The sequence below is a fragment of the Vanellus vanellus genome, assembly GCF_965231255.1.
Source record: "Vanellus vanellus genome assembly, chromosome: 3".
Classification (NCBI taxonomy): Eukaryota; Metazoa; Chordata; class Aves; order Charadriiformes; family Charadriidae; genus Vanellus; species Vanellus vanellus.
Window position 1 is genome coordinate 13,382,118 of NC_138907.1, and position 13,811 is coordinate 13,395,928.

Below are 13,811 nucleotides of genomic sequence, written 5' to 3' on the forward strand. Positions count from 1 at the left end.
TACGGACAAGGTGGGGCCTTGTCAGGGAGGTTTCCTTGCTCACACACAACCCCCCGTTCACTGGACACCACCATCCTTCTGCTCCTGAGTTTTTTCCAGTCTCATCTCCCTCATTACAACTCCAGGGACCTCAGATAACTCACCCCGACAGCGAGGCAGAGGAAGCAGAGGAACTGAATTTCAGCACTGACCTGATGTTTTGCAAAATAGCCTCCCTGCCACCACAGCACACCAGCCAGGACAGCAATCTGCGCTGGCTCTGGAAAAGCAGCCACCATAATACATAAAGTCAGTAGGAAGGAGCAGCTGGGAGTGAGAATGATCAGTGGATAAAAGCCCAACAGAGAGGGGCTGTGCAAGCCAAGTGGCAGTAACCGCTTCCCCTTGCAGGAGGGGTGCCCAGAGTTTGGCTCCTCAAAGGCAAAAGCTTTCAAATGCAACCTAAACCTTCCCTCCATCCCTGCAATAACCAAGAAACCATCCTATCAAGGATAATCAGAAACTTTCCAGAGTAGAAGCACTATTCTGCAAGAAGAAGAACTAACGAGACATGAATCCAATGATTTTGAATGTCTCCCATTTCTCCCCAGGGATCCCAGCTTGCTCCTGCATCCCCGCCTGGCCACCCACCTGCTCCAATTCCCTATCCCCACCTCCCTCCCTCTTGTCCCAACTGCTTTGGTCGGGTACGGTGCAGTCTGGAGCTCTGCATGTGTTCACTGGCTGACAGGAGAAATGCTGAGTGACCAGAGGATGAACAGGAGCTGACTTACTTGTTTTCCCTCAGGGAGGCATTAATTCGGGTCTCTTTTCTTTATCCATCTGCCAGTAACATTTATTTAGGTCTTTCAAACATGGATGGCCACAAACCTTCTGGCTTTGTCTCCACTGTACAAAGGTGGTGGGTGGCACTGGCTCTGAGTGTGGATGCTGCACGCGGACCACATAGCCCCACACCAGGGCCACTGCTCTGTCTTCTTCAGAGATCTCTCCCCAGTCAGGGAGAGGAGCATGGTCTGACAGAAACTCAACTCCACACTGCCTCGCACTCGCTTGCCATCCCATCCATCTGGCTGGTCTCAATGAGAGGGTTATGACTTTGCGGCTGTCAGAGAGCGGATATTGGGTTCCCGTTGCGCTCCCTGGAGAAGCACCAATTTTCAAGGAGCAGCATTTACTGCAAGCGGCAGAGGTTTACTGCAACTGGCACCTGGCAGCCTACGGGCAGGAGTAGGCAGAGAGTAATGGGCATCTTCGCTGACATTCAAAATCCCATCACACGCGTCTGCCTCTGCAGCTTTCCAGCCAAAAACCCTTGCAATGTGCTGCAGGCCCCTGGCCAGGGATGTAGAGCCAGCACAGAGCCTGCCAAGGAATACAGAAAAAAGCTCTTTCAAGATTAAATGTCCTTGCAAGGTGGAAACCAGCAGATGCCAAGAGCCGTGACCTATTATCCACGGGTACTAATGTGGGAACCTGACACTGCTTCCCTCCTTCCAAAGGTGGCCTTGACCAGCTGGAGCCAGGCTCCCATGGGATCAGGATGGTGCCAGCTTTCCCTGGGGTCCTTAGCACCTTCGTTGCCATTTGTGTTGGGCACTAGTGGGTCCTCAGGCCTGTCTCTTAAAAAAACAGGTGTAGAACATTCTCCTTGTCACAATCTCTCTGGATTTCCAACCAGCGGCCATGCCTGTTCCCTTAGGCTTGGCTCTGTATCTCAGCCTCAAGCGACATCCCAGGGTTTCCTCAGCCTTTCTGCTGGCAGGCGGTGCTGGCCATGGTCAGACAGGAGGCACTCGAGGGTGACTCAGTCCAGCTGCTCCACGTGACATTTGAAAGGCTGAGCAGAAAGCATTTTAAACACTCGGGGAGGAAAAAAAGACACGTGCTGATGCAAGCCCTGATGAAAGGCCCAGCATCCAGCTGTAACCCTGGGGGTGGAAAGGTGACGCAAGTGGCAAAAGCAGAAAAAGTGACCCTGAAAAAGACCTCTGCTACTCTGGACATGGGGAGGAGCAAGCCACAGCAGGTGGCTTCGCTAGCTTTCATGCGAGTGTCAGGCCCTGGTTTTGGGAAGGATAGTTCCCACACATCTCCTTCTCCATGCAGACCCATGTCAGGTGGCTGCCTCAGGGGTGATATTTCAGCTCAAATGGGCCAAGTACGAAAAACGTACACTGGGAACAAAGCTAAAGGACACCTCCATTCAAGGTTAGGAGCACCCAACACTGCCCAGCCAGCAAGTATGGGTGACTGTCCCACCCAGGCTGAGCAGCTTTGAGGACAGCCTGGGACCACCCTGGCACACAGGACCTCTGCTCTTAGTTGCAGCCTGATGGATATTGCTGGCCCAAAATAGCCAGTCCCATCTCGCAAAGGGCATCAGCACCTCCTTCACCCCCAGCCCCAACAGGGCAGCCACACGGTAGATCCCTATCATGACCTGCCGCCTTCTCCAGGGCCTCGCAAGTGGGGCTGGTTCAGCCTAGTAACATCAGCAGCGTCGTTCCTTGCTCGGAGGACACGGCTGTCAAGGGTGCCTGCTGCACTCAAACACCGAACAAGGAGCATCTGCGTTTAATCAGCTTCATTTCTTTCACCTTGTGGCAGGCTGGGCACTGATGCCATCTCCTTTTATCAAGCCACAGGCACCCCATGGTAGCAGGATGGGAGGAAGGGGCCCAGAAATCAGTCTGATCCTTGTTCAGCACACAACCACATTTTGAGCCTGATCCATTGCTGCCTCTGGAAAGACTCCTTCAGCCTTCAAAATAGTTTTCCTCAGCCTTCAAAATAGTTTTAGCCACAGTCTGTGTCTCCTCACCCCAGAAGATTATTTTTTTTTCTTAGTAATTCACGTGCAATGCATCTATTCTTGAACACCAGACAACCAGCATTAACACTCAGGGAGACAAAACCCCAGACATGGGACTTGCCTTACGCACACGTTTTTCTCATCACTCCACGCGGTACTCACCTCATGAACACCTCTTTCTGCTGACAGCACCAACATTTCTCTAAACTAAGACCAACCTTTCCTTACTGAAGTATCAGATCACAAAAAAAGCCACCCCAAAATACAAAACCAAAGCAACTGCTCTATACATCCAGCCATCCCATGGAAAGAAGTGCTTTGGGAACATGTAGACAGTTATCCCATGGCCACCTTCAGCTGTGTCCTGACCCTCTTGGCCCCCAGCCCGTGCTCAGAGCAGTGATGCTCCCTCAGGGACCCCCCAAACCCAGGGAGGACGAGGGGACAGGGACAGGAAAACATGCTGGCTTCACAGAGCATGTGCCAAGTTGCTTCTTCAACAAGGGGGCCTGGACCACAGACACAAAATTGTATTATTTCAACCTCTAACTGCAGCCTTTTTAGGGCAGTTCCTGTTAGGCAAAGATGTGGGTGTAACTGCCCCGTCCTCTCACTACTTCAAAGCTCTCAGCTACCCAGAATAAGCTGCTGGAAACTCCAAACAAACCAATTGGTGAAGGTCACATTGAAAACATGTTGCAGGGCACAGCATTGATCTCATCTGTGCCCACCTCAAGATCTTTAATCACAGAATCATCCTGTGTCCCTGGCAGCAGTTGCTGATTTTAGCACCCATTTAGCAGCATTCCTGGCCCATATACTGCATCTTACCCAGAAATGCCATCATTACAGGTATTGCTGGATAGTGTTACTGCCCTGAGGTTGACTGACATTTCCTATTACAAGTACCTACCTTCTAATGCAAGCGAAACTTCGTTCAGCTTGAACTGAGGTGAGATTTTCCATGCCAGATGTTCTTTCATTACAAGACTTTCCCCTCTTAATTCACAGCACCTGCAAATAAATAGGCCATTGCAAAGGCAATTTAAATAAAGGTTTCATCTTTCAGCCCTGAGTTTTCTGGCTTTGGTGAGTTCCAGCTACTGTCTTAATCACATCTTATTATTTCATGCTCTGGGTGCAATGTGCCAGTTTTTACTTAAAAGGAAGACATGCTGGCATATGTTGTTGGCTAATAGATGCGTGGGGAAAAATAGTCATTAGGGTATTTTTAAAATGAACTTTCGTGTTGTGGGAAAACATATGCCCCCCACAAAATCACCTACACTCTATAGTGAAATAGACACATTTATATAGGATGCATGCAGCCTGTTGCACACTGATTTTAGCAACCATATGTCCCGATATACCCACACAGACCAAAAAACCTCAAACTCCTGGGGAAAGATCCTCTGCTGGTGTAAATGGCCCTGGCTCTATTCACAGACTGGGAGCTACTTCACTGATGCCTGCTGAGGATCTGCTCTGGCACCTGCCTGTTGCAGGAGCTCAGTTCTTTTGCTGGCTGCTTTTTGGCTGCAGGATGGGGCAGGTCGTTGGCATGAATCAGTGCCTCCCACTAGCAGCTGCGTGGGCAGGAAAATAAAAATTCTGCCGGAGTAGGCATCAGTGAGACCAATGATACCAAACACCCCGGAGGAGCTCCGAGCAGAGGAAAGTGGGGATGACTTCATAGCAGGAGGATTCGTCAAGGATGACAAAATAGTTTGGATCAGGTTCATGCAATTTGGATCAGGTATGTAAGGTTCATTCTGGGAACAGAGAGGCAGCGCTTGCTGCCTGCCAGATTCAGCCCAAAGATGAGCCCCAAGGCAACCCAGGTGGCTGCTGCACGTGGGCATTTGTGTCTACAGCAGCGTGAGTCACCCCTCTCAGACACTGAGGGATGCTGGTCCAGCTCAGCTGGAAAATCATAGAATCATAGAATGGTTTAGGTTGGAAGGGACCTTGAAGATCATCTCGTTCCAAGGCCCTGCTATGGGCAGGGACACCTCCCACTACACCAGGTTGCTCCAAGCCCCATCCAACCTGGCCTTGAACACCTCCAGGGGTGGAGCAGCCACAACTTCTCTGGGCAAAATACCCAAGCCAAAGTGCACATATCTCTAATGGGCCTCGGGTGGGCTTTGGGTCTGGGCCACACAGCAGGGAACCCCCTCAGGCACTGGCTAGCAAGTCTTCACCTTGTCCTGTGTTCCTCCTACTTGGCAAGGACAGATGAATTTTGGCCTTGCTTGTCAGACCCTATGGAGCTGATGTTATTCCCCACCTTTTACTTCACTTAAGCACTTCACTTAAAGATCACGTGGGATCTTGTACACATGCAACCCCGAAGGGTGGTGTTGGTTTTAGGTGTTGTCCTAACCCAGGCTCGGAGCACTGCGCCTCTGCTGTCAGCCAGGATGCTTTCTTGAACGAGTAGAAGGAAAAAAACCCTTGGATTTGTTTTGCAGTGGAAAGCACCAAATGCCTTTACAAAAGCAGCCTCCACATACTACCACAGCCCACAGGGGGATGAACAGAGGTGTGAGCAGGCTTGTGGGCAGCCCAAAGCTCAGGCATGGCTTCCTGAAAACAGCCCTGGGATGGTGCAGGGCACGTAGCTGCAGGGGCTCACGCCGAGAGAGACGGAGGGAAGGTGGGTGGAGGGAACACAGGCTGTGGAGGGGATGTGTTCACTGCTTCAGGTAGCGTCACTGCAACAAGGGAGGAAACAAATGTGACTTGCACATGTGCAACCTTCCCAATGGGAAAAAGAGTCCCTGCTCTCCCTTCTGTGCAAATCGCCAAAGCCACAGTTGCGTGGTTTAGGGAAAGTTGGGAAAATTTGCTCCTACGACTCCTAAAGAGGGCAGGAAGCAGAAGGCAGGAGGGCACTGACAGCCCCTGGCATCACCCTGCTGGGTAGCTCTACCCTGGGATCATACAGCCGCCCCAGCGAGCAGCAAGTCGCGCTTGGCCTAGATCAAAGGAAAAACAATTCAGAGGGATGTTTCCTACTGCACAAAGGTGCCACTCGCAAGCCATCCTGCCCAGAGCATGCACTCAGCGTGGGCAACAACTGGCAGGAGAGTTTCAAGGAGATTCTTTTCCCAGTGGCTAAATGTTTGGTGGTTACAGCTAAGTCTGCTTTTGAAAGCTGAACCAAAGCAGCCCAGCTGTTTACTGAGCTCACAGTGGTGGAGCACGTTCGGGTACAAAGTGGTCCAGCATCGCCTGGTTCCTTTCCTCCAGGGAAACAGGTTATTTCCTGCCTTAAATAATGCAGTGGAGAAAAAAAAAAAATACAACGATGGGGTGGCTCACAGAAGCAAACAAAGGGAATGGGGAGAAACCAACAGCAAAGTTCCTCTGAGACGATGATATGCACTTCGCCGAGTGCTGAAACCAAAGAAGCATCAAAGCTATGTCAAGCGCAAGCCAGGAATAGAGGAAAGCACTTCACCCCCTCAAAAGGAAATGCAGTTTCTCAGAGGTTATTGCACAGACTGGGGAGAAATATACAGAATGTGGGACGTTTTCGTGAGGGCCTTGTACCACTCTCGGTACTTAAACATCCAGAAAAAGCTGTTCTTTACCTGGAAGGAGTCATCATCTATCCACCCATGGATGTCCATACTTCCAGGCCACTATTTCAGTCCTTCGGAGGGCAGCTAAGCAGAGTTAAATCAAAACTAATGAGCCTCTGACCATGCTTCTGTGGCTTCTTCCATTCATGGAAGGCAAAAAGAAACCACTCAAAAAGTAACAAGGCTGAAAATTCTTGAAATACTTGAAATTCAGGGAATAGCAACATGACAGGAGAAGGCAGATATTTCACATAGTATCAGATACCCAGTTAGAGTAAACTCGGCACTGTATCAGGGGTCATGGCAGCAGCCAAACGGGGACATGAACATTGGGACCAGACATGTCTAAGGGCAGGAATTTTCACATGGGAGCGTTCATCCTTTTCTTTTCTGTATGTAGGAATAGGGGCGAGGGAGAGTCAGGTCACTTCAAAAGCATTTGGCCTTTGGAGTAAGAGCACGGGTGGATTTATGCCATTGATTTCAGATTGCCATTCTGTATGTAACTGATACAACTACCTGAACTTCGATATCCTAGATATAGATTCCCTCCCATCCCAGGAGGGAATTTCAAGCTTCATGAACTTTCGTTGGTTTTCTAGGAAGGCGCCCCAGGCACATAATTTCTGGTTTTATTCGCTACCACAAGTTTCCTCTCCTTTGTTTCGCAGCAAGTGTGGGGGCTCTTTCTGCGAAGGCAGAAGGCAGTATCTATCTTCACGCTCTTTCAGCAGCTGCCTATTCTCTATTTTGTCATTATTTGCATCTCATTTCCTAAAGGGTTGAAGAGTAATGAGTCCTCTTATCCCTTTTCTTGCTGCAGAAGAAATTTCTAATAAGAAAGCTTGGATGTTACAGGCAGTGGCTCTGCAGCCCCAAGAGCCTGGAGAAGCTGAAGCAGATGCATGACCTCTCCACAGGCACCTCACCTCCTCTCTGGACCCCAGCGTGTAGAGAAGCAGCACGATCCCTCCACAGCAGGGCCCCAGACTAACTTCCTTCATGGGCATGCACTTTCCAAACTAAGATTGCCTCATTTTACTGCCACTTAAAACCCGTAACAACAAATGAAGAACTATTCATAGAATCATAGAATGGTTTATGTTGGAAAGGACCTTGAAGATCATCGAGTTCCAAACCCCCTGCCATAGGCAGGGACACTTCCCACTAGACCAGGCTGCCCAAGGTCACATCCAGCCTGGCCTTGAACACCTCCAGGGATGGGGCCTCAACAACCTCTCTGGGCAACCTGTTTCCAGTGCCTTACCACCCTCAAAGTAAAAAATTTCTTCCTAATGTTTCATCTAAACATGCCTTCTTCCAGTTTAAAGCCATTCCCCCTTGTCCTATCGCTACATGCCCTAGTAAAAAGTCCTTCCCCAGCTCTCCTGTAGGCCCCCTTTAGGTACTGGAAGGCCACAATAAGATCTCCTCAGAGCCTTCTCTTCTGCAGGCTGAACAGCCCCAACTCTTTCAACCTCTCCTCATAGGAGAGGTGCTCCAGCCACTTTATTTAAAGGCAGGTGGCATGCTTTTGGCATTGAAGCACAGTGGTACAATTTAAAACAAGTATTGGTGTATTAAGAGGTGTGAAAAGCACCTGGATCTCCTTCCTCACCCTCACTGGGCAGATTCCAAGCTGGGGCAAGGACTGCAGGAGACAAAGGCTTTCATCTAAAGTATTTTTGCAGGTGTTAAAATACTGATTATTTCTCAAAACTGATCTTTTTATTATACAAATAAAATAGATCTTTTTTTCTCAGGTTGTAATTTTAGCCCATTATATAAGATAGGTAGGATTTAAAATGTGCATTGGTTGCTTAACCTAACTTTCACTGTGTACATTTTTACACCTTTGTAGTGCTATAAATCTGATAGCCGTGAACCTACCAGGTCAACGGAAGTGGTAGAGAAGTGCCTATGACTGCTTTACAGGTAAGAAAGCTAAGGCAAAAGATAGGGTTTTTTATATTAATCTCTTGGTTTACACTGATTTTATCACTTAAGATAAGAACTCCTCAGAGCCTCCTCTTTTCCAGGCTGAACAGCCTCAACTCTTTCAGCCTCTCCTCATAGGAGAGGTGCTCTAGCCCTCCAGTCATCGTCATGGCTCTCCTCTGGACACGCTCCAGCAGGTCCATGTCCTTCTTATGTTGTGGACTCCAGAGCTGGATGCAGTACTCCAGGTGGGGTCTCATGAGAGTGGAGTAGAGGGGCAGAATCACCTCCTTTGACCTGCTGGCCACACTTCTGATGCAGCCCAGGATACGGTTGGCTTTCTGGGCTGTGATTGCACATTGGTGGCTCGTGTTGAGCTTCTCATCAATCAGCACACCCAGGTCCTTCTCCTCAGGACTGCTCTCTAGCCATTCCCCGCCGAGCCTGTATTTGTGCTTGGGATTGCCCCGACCCAGATGTAGGACCTTGCACTTGGCCTTGTTGAGCTGCATAAGGTTGGCTTGGGCCCACCTATCCAGCCTGTCCAGGTCCCTCTGGATGGCATCCAGCCTGTCTACCTCCAGCATGTCTACCTTGCCAAACACCTTGGTATCATCGACAAACTTGCTGAGGGTTCACTCGACCCTCCTGTCCATGTTGCCGACAAAGATGTTGAACAGTACAGGTCCCAGTACCAACCCCTGAGGAACGCCACCCGTCAGTGGCCTCCACTTGGACATCGAGCCGTGAGACTGTCCAGCCAGTTCTTTATCCATCGAGTGGTCCATTTGTCAAATCCATGTCTCTCAAATGTAGAGACCAGGATATTGTGTGGGACAGTGTCACACGCTTTGCACAAGTCCAGGTAGATGACATCAGTTGATCTTCCCTTGTCCACTGCCGCTGTAACCCCTTCGTAGAAGGCCACCAAGTTTGTCAGGCATGACTTGCCCTTGGTGAAGCCATGCTGGCTGTAACCAATCACCTCCTTATTTTCTATGTGCCTCAGCAGAGTTTCCAGGAGGATCTGCTCCATGATCTTGCCAGGCACAGAGGTGAGACTGACTGGCCTGTAGTTCCTCGGGTCTTCCTTATTTCCCTTTTTGAAAATAGGGGTTATGTTTCCCCTTTTCCGGTTGGCAGAACCTCGCCAGACAGCCACGACTTCTCAAATATGATGACTAGTGGCTTAGCGACTTCATCTGCCATTTCCCTCAGGTCCCATGGACTTGTGCACCTTCAGGTTCCTCAGGTGGTCTTGCACTTGATCTTCACCTACAGTGGGCGGTTCTCCATTTTCCCAATCCTCGCCTTTGTGTTCTGCGTCATGGGCAGTGTGGCTACAGTCCTTGCCAGTGAAGACTGAGGCAAAAAAGTCATTGAGTACCTCAGGTCTGTCTCTGTCCCAGGTAACCAGTTCTTCCATTTCTTTCCGGAGAGGGCCCACATTTTCTCTAATCTTTCTTTTCTCGCTGACGTACTCAAAGAAGGATTTTTTGTTTGTCTTGATGTCACTGGCCAGATTTAGTTCTCTCTGGGCTTTAGCTTGTCTAACCCGATCCCTGGGTGCTTGAACGATTCCTCCGTATTCCTCCCAGGCTACCCGCCCCTGTTTCCACTCCCTATAGGCCTCCTTTTTCCTTTTGGTCATGTCCAGGAGCTCCTTATTCATCCATGCAGGCCTCCTGGCTTTTCTGCCTGACTTCCTCTTTGTAGGGATGCATTGCTCCTGAGCTTGGAGGTGGTGGTGAATATTAACCAACTTTCTTGGGCCCCTCTTCCCTCCAGTGCTTCATCCCATGGCACCATATCAAGCAGATTCTTCAAGAGGCCAAAGTCAGCTCTCTCAAAGTCAAGAGTGGTCAGCCTGCTGCATACCTTCCTTGTTGCCTCGAGGATCTTGAACTCAACCATTTCATAGTCAATACAGCCCAGGCTACCCTTGAGTTTGACACTGTCTTCCAGCCCCTCCTTGTTGGTAAGAACAAGGTCCAGCATAGCTCCTCTCCTCGTTGGCTCCTCAACCAGTTGGAGAAGGAAGTTGTCCTCAATGCAATCCAAGAACCTCCTGGATTGCCTATGCCTGGCTGTGTTACCCTTCCAACAGATGTCGGGGTGGTTGAAGTCACCCATGAGAACCAGAGTCTGTGAACGTGATGCCATGATTCTCTTGAATGTCTTCTAAATCTCATTCAAAAAGCAGATAAAAATATGGGAACTCAGGTTCTTCCAGGCCCCAGAAGGAGCACGCTGCGCACACCCTTTCTCCTCACAGCCCCGAAGAGGGGCTTCAGGCACATACCTCACATTGGTTATGAGTGGGGAAGGCCATGGCTGGCTCTGGGGCTGATCTAGGGTCAGCCTAGAGTCCATTAGGGCTTCTGTTCCAGCAAAACCTAGCAGGTATCTCTCATCAGTAGCAGCAGGACTCTCCTAAAGAACAAGAACTGCATATTTTGCTCCAAGCTTTCTTTGTGGAAATTGTATGGGTTTGGCTTTTTTCCCCCCTTTTTTTAGAAATCTGAATAGACCAGGTGGTTTTACAGCTAACCCAAATAAGAGATGAATTCATCACCAAACCCAATACAGTAACCAAGGGGATTCAGATGCAGTCCTCAGATTTCTCCAGCTCTCCCTGGGAGGTTTTTTCCCTTTAAAGGTTTTGCACAGCAACTTAATATTTAACTGTGTAGAGCAGCACAAACGCTGGTGAAAAATTACAAGCAACAACATCCAATTCACACTGAAGACCTTCCTTCCTTGCTGTACATCCTCAGCAATAGCTCCCTACATCCATCAGTGTTAATGCCCTTGCAACCGTGACAGATCTGTGGTGGTTAAGCAATGCGAGCTGGCAGGGAGAGGCTAGTGATCACTGCTACTGTGATTATCGATAGCACACTCAAAAGCACGTTTTTTTTTTTTCCAGCTGTGTCTATTGCTGAAGCAGTTGATATTACCTTTCTCCATAATTTTTGCCTGCAGGATGCTTTTCTCTGGATTCTGACAGACCAGCATCTACTACAGAAATTATGCTGGATCCTCATCTCAACTCCTTTTATTCCCCTAGCACCATTAACTTGAGTAGCTGGGGAGGCAGCTGAGGGTCTGCTCCAATATTTTGTGTGCCCTCCAGCACATGTACAACACCCCTGCCATAAAAGCAAGCAAGCAACACATTAAGGAGAACCACCAAGAAGCCAGATGTATCAGTTTCACGATGACTCAAGGACAGCAACCTAAACTCAGTCCCCGTATAAATCTATTTGCAAAGAGAGACTACACCAAGTCCAAAGATCTTGGCCATAATTTGCAGCCATCTGGGCCAGCAGGGCCTCTTCCCACTCTGGTTAAAGTCAGCAGCCAAATTTCCACTGCCTTTGCTGGAAACACCTGCAGAGCACAGCAGCTGTGCCAATCTGCCGGGGGCAGCAAGGCAGGAATAGCAGCCCCGTGTGCAAGTGCAGCTGGGAGTCTGATGTGCATGAAACACAAACACCCGTGCTGGGATCTGGCCAGCGTGGAAAGGGAACGGATGAGAGCTCTCAGCAGCCAGGCTGGCAGGGCAAGAGCTATCTCCAAACTGAAATGCTGAAGGTCAAATGCTAAAACTGGTGCAAGCAGTATGCCTGTACTGGAGTAACCACATTAGCTGGGGACCTCGATGTTGACCTTTGAGATCCTAACTGTCCTTTCTTCTTTCTTCATCGCCCATATGCTGTCACCTTCTGTACATCCCTTCTTCTTGCTCTCCGTGCTTCCTTGAAGACTGGAGAATGAATGGCTTCTCCATTCAGTGAGCAACATCACCACAGCAAACCACCCCTTCGGTGGGCAAACCAGTGGGGTGGAAAACATGCAGAAAGGCACACGTCTTTCTGGCAGAGGGAGTAAAGCAGCAAACAAGCCACTGAGCCAGGAGATAGGGGGCGTCCAAGAGAGAGAATTTAAGTGGTTTTGTGGGGGTTCATTGCTCTGTTGCTGGCTGACATCCGGCTCTTCGGGCTCAGAGAGATCTGTTTCATTTTAAAGGAAAAACTCCAGGGATCTCATTAGCACCATCATGAAAGACAGAAAAGAACTGGAGTTTGGTGGAGGGGTGATGGTGGGGAGGGAAACAGGACAGAAGCACTGTCAAGATGTGTTTAAACTGGTGGGGAAAGGAGCTTAGGACCACTCTGCCCTGTTGGGGCAGCCTCGCTGCCCCAGGGAAGGGCTGCCTCCTTACCCTGTCCGCAGGGTGAGTGGTTGGGGTTGGGGGGGAAAGTCCAGGAGAGCAGCTGCCCAAAAGCTCAACCCAAGGCACCTACTCACCCACCTGCACTCCTGGGACAGTTTTTCCCCTGCCAAATCCCTCCTCCTCTTCCTCCCTGTGCTCTCACTCTTCCTGGGTTCTGTCCACCTCCTCTCTCCCATCACTGGTTGGACGTTTGTTTGTGGGCAGCAGCAGCTCTGGCCAAGTTCATGTCTCTACAACGGGCAGCAGATGACAAGGCACCCATGGCTGTGTTTGTGGTGGTGGGAGGCGCGTTGGTGCTGTTACACAACCATCCTGCTCTGCAGTGCTCACTGGTTTGACACAGGTTCCTGGCAGCCCTACACTTTTTAAGCTGATTGCTCCTTGAAAGCTGCTTCCACCTTTCTGAAGACTCCATTGCAAGAAGGGGGTGAAGCAGTCTGTGAAAGAGCAGTTTACTGGATCCAGAACACAGGTAGATCCCCCTCTATTAGGCTGAGAAAAGTCACAAAAGCCAGATGCAAAAAAAGCAAAGAACCCACAAAAATAGGAGGAAAAAATCCAACTTAGTTAATTCGAAACAACACATCTTAGTTGTAACTGCAAATCAGCTTAAGAAATTCAAACAGATGTAAGTTAGGCACCCTGTGCTATTGCTCACCAGAGGTAATATTCATTATTACAATTTCTTCTATTTAGCATCATAAAATGGCAAATAGGACTGTACTTCTTTCAAGCACAGCCTGTTCGAAGCAATTGGTGAGTCTTGCTTGGAACACCTGGCAAAGGAAAGAGATGCATTCATCCCCTTGTGTCTTGAAGAAACTGAGGAGAGACGTTTATCAAAGAAATGAGTAATGCAAGTGGTTTGGCTTTCAGCAGACTTGGAAATACATACAGCAGGTTCCAGCACAGGTTTCTAAAAAATTAATTAGCAGTGAGTGGGAAAAGGAGTGATGAGTATTATTCTCTGTGCTGCAGTCTTGTTTAATTTAATAAAAGTGATTGAACTATAAGATCCCAGTGAAACACCTCCTAAAATTAAGTGTTTCTCCAGAAATGGAGCTGTTCATTTCACAGTAGGAATGATCACGTATTCTACACTCTATTGTGTTTCAGCTCCAAACACCAGATACCTGGCAAGACTATCAAACTCCCCTAAACATTTAGCTTGTTTTGTTATCATTAAAAATAAATGGGATTTTGGAGACTAATTTATCCAGCTGAGCTC

At 49.0% G+C, this 13,811-nt stretch overlaps 1 protein-coding gene across 3 annotated transcripts in view; it reads right to left on the reverse strand.

Moving 5' to 3' along the window:
- CHGB (chromogranin B) overlaps positions 1-13,811 on the reverse strand; it is a 33,509-nt gene that overhangs the window by 17,809 nt on the left and 1,889 nt on the right. Inside the window, exons 1-2 of one of the 3 annotated variants that reach the window (XM_082481216.1) lie at positions 8,296-8,325; positions 3,729-3,829 (exon numbers count right to left, since the gene is read on the reverse strand). The gene's annotated coding sequence lies outside the window, so the exon portion shown is untranslated. Of the gene's footprint in view, positions 1-3,728; positions 3,926-8,295; positions 8,326-13,811 lie in introns of those variants that run through there. The other 2 variants (XM_082481215.1, XM_082481214.1) reach the window with 2 other exon arrangements.